This window comes from Nannospalax galili, unplaced genomic scaffold (assembly GCF_000622305.1).
Source record: "Nannospalax galili isolate Female #2095 unplaced genomic scaffold, S.galili_v1.0 scaffold18, whole genome shotgun sequence".
Taxonomy (NCBI): Eukaryota; Metazoa; Chordata; class Mammalia; order Rodentia; family Spalacidae; genus Nannospalax; species Nannospalax galili.
The window spans coordinates 9089567-9092967 of record NW_008346548.1 but is presented as its reverse complement, the minus strand read 5'-3'; positions in this window follow the sequence as shown (position 1 = coordinate 9092967).

Here is a 3401-nt window from a genome sequence, read left to right as displayed (position 1 = left end):
GTTGTAACCCAGTGCCAAACCATAAACTGCTGGCTTCAGGCAATCTGAAAGATATTTGGACTTTTAGTACTTTCCTGTCCCTGGTTAATTGACCATTGGCAGGGGAGTTGTTCTCTATCTGTTCCAAGTATACTTTTTTTATGTGGTTTCTCCTGGAACAGGGCTCAGGTCTGGGTCAATCCCATGGAGGTTTTATCCAAGATGGAGTCACTCAGGTCTCTCATCCCCCCCCTGACTAATACCTTGGGGGCCCAATCATGGGTGCTCCTGCATCTCATGTTCTTCATCACCCAGACTCTGGAGGGACTGATAGTGGGTTTGCATTACCATTTGCTGTATAGCTCCCAGGCACTCTTTTAAAAAAGCTACTAATTTATTTAAAATGCAAGGCCCAAAAGTCAAGAGCATAATCAGAATGAGGAGGGGTCCGAGTAAGGTTATAATCAAAGTGGTCAACCAAGGGGAGCTATTGAACCAGGATTCAAACCATCCTTGTTTAGCCCTATATTCGTTTTCTCTTCCAGCCAGACTTTCTCTAACCTTGGCCAGGGATTTTTTGATGACCCCAGAGTGATCTACATAAAAAAAAAACACTCTTCCTTAAGGGCAGCACAGAGGCCTCCCTGCTGCAAGAACAACATGTCTAGGTCTCTCCTATTCTGCAGAACCATTTCTGCCAAGGAGGTTAGGGATAATGGGAGGGGGCATTCCAAACATTATCTCAAAGGGGATTAATCCCATCTGGTGAGGGGAGTTACACACTCAATACAGTGCGAATGGAAGGAGAGTCACCCAGCTACCGCCAGTCTCTAAGATCAATTTAGTTAAGGTCTCTTTTAGAGTTTTATTTATTCTCTCTACCTGTCCTTAACTCTGGGGTCTATAAGCAAAATGTAGTTTCCAATCAATCCCCAGAACTGTGGCCAGACTCTGACTTACCTTGGACACAAAAGCCAGTCCATTATCTGACTCTATCATCTGTGGAAAGCCATACCTGGGGAGGATGTCCTCCAACAGTTTCTTTGCCACCATTTGAGCCATTTCATGTTTAGTAGGGAAGGCTTCAGTCCATCCTGAAAAAGTATCTACAAAGACTAGCAAATAATGGTATCCGTACCTGCCAGGTTTTACCTCAGTGAAATCCATTTTCCAATAGGCTCCAGGTTTTTTTTCTCGAAATCTGATTCCTGGGTTTCTAATATTTGGCACCTCATTAGTGAGTTGGCAAGCTTTACAGCCATTGACAATGTCTTTAATCTTTAAATTAGCCTCCTTGATTTTTACTTCGGCATGTCGAATTAAGTCCTGCATCCTCTTGATGCCCATGTGGGAAGAATGGTGTATTTTTGCCCACATTTGTTTTCCTAATTTTTCCAGGAGAATCAGCTTCCCTTCTGCTGACCTCCACCATCCTTCCAGGCACTGGGTCCTCAGCAGTCCCTTTATCCATTTCAGGTCCTCCCCGGTGTATTTGGGCTTTTCGGGGAGGTTGGGGTCACCTGGGTCAATTAGTGTGGTGACCAAGATTGGGTTAATTTGGAGGGCAGCCTGTTTAGCCACCTGATCCGCTCAATTGTTTCCTTGGGAAATCGGATCGTCCCCTTTTTGATGACCTGGGCAGTGGATAATTGCCAATTTCTTTGGCAGCCAGAGAGCCCTCAGCAGTGTTAGGATTTCTTCTTTATTTTTGACAGTCTTTCCCTCTGCCCTTAATAAGCCCCATTCCTGATATATTGCCCCATGAACATTCAGGGTGGCAAAGGCATATCGGCTGTCCATATACATGTTAAGCTTTTTGTCCTTTTTCAACACCAGCACCTTAGTTAGGGCAATAAGTTCAGTCTTTTGGGCTGAAGTGCCAGTGTGCAGGGGCTCTGCCCAAGTGATCCCAGTTAATGATACTACAGCCACCCCTGCGTACCTCTGCCATCCTGGACAAAACTGCTCCCATCAGTGAACCAGGTTACTTCAGCATCAGATAACAGGATATCTCTCAAATCTGATAGGGTACCGTGGAAATGGGCCAGGATTCTGGCACAATCATGCACGGGGGCATCCAAGTCTGGGTCCGGCAACAGTGTGGCTGGGTTCAGGGCAACTGGTACCTGGAAGGTGATTCTAGCAGGATTAAGAAGTAATGCCTGATAATGAGTTATATGGGCATTACTTAGCCATCTGTCTCGGGGCTGCTTTAAAACTCCTTTAATTGCATGTGATGTGGTGATGGTCAAGTTCTGGCCCAAAGTCAGTTTATCAGCATCTTTTACCAGTAGTGCTATGGCAGCAATAATGCAGAGACATGGGGCCCAGCCTACAGCCACTGGGTCCAGTTTTATGGAAAAATAGGCTACAGGGCGGTGCCATGGACCAATCTGTTGGGTCAAAACTCCCTTGGCCACACCCTTGTTTTTGTCCACAAACAAGTGGAATGGTTTAGTCACATCAGGTAGCCCAAGGGCAGGGGCAGACAGTACAACCAGTTTTAATGCCTCAAATGATTGTCGGTGAGCTTCTATCCAGGAAAATTCTCCTGGCCTTTCCTTAGTGGCCTCATATAGGGGCTTAGCAATCTCAGCAAAACCCAGTATCCATAACCTGCAGAACCTGGCAGACCCTGGGAACTCTCATTCTTGGCATGGGCTCCTTGGGGTAGGGATCCTGAGGACAGTTTCTTTTGGGGCATCAGAGAGCCAGCGCTTACCTTCTTTGAGTATATAGCCCAAGTACTGGACTTGTTGTTTGTGTAGTTGGGACTTTTTAGCAGAGGCCTGATTGCCTAGGCTTTCTAACATCTGCAACAGGCAGATGTGTGTCATACCTATCTTTAGGTCCAAACATTTGTTTTGTGAATTTCTTGGGGTGTTCTATGTTATTGGCAGAGACAGTTCAATTTTTCTTTCTCATCTACACACCTTTTGTAAGGGGCTAAATCCCTAATAAGCAACAGGGTCACTAAGATGTAATAAAGATGGCATGCTTCCTGTTTCTTCTTGGTCTGGCAGGAAGACCTTATTTTATATATATTTATATATATATTATTTATTATTTTTATTTTATGTGTATGCATGTATTGCCTGCATGTAGGTAAGTGCACCCATGTTGTGCAATGCCTGAAGAGGACAAAAGAGGCCATTGGATCCCCTGGAACTGGAGTTATGGACAGTTGTTAGCTGCCATGTGGGTGCTGGGATTTGAACCTGGGTAGAAAGACCTTATTTTTAACTCCAACAGTTGAGTGGTCATTGGACTTGCTTAGAGTCACTTAGCTGATGTGACCTGTCATTCTTCTCTTCTTTGTTTAAATTGACCAATAGAAAACTAGGGGTGGGGAAACCACTAAAACCCTTAAAAGCCAGTTTTTCTGGTTGGAACATTGGATTTTGGTTTCCAGGCCCCTTCTC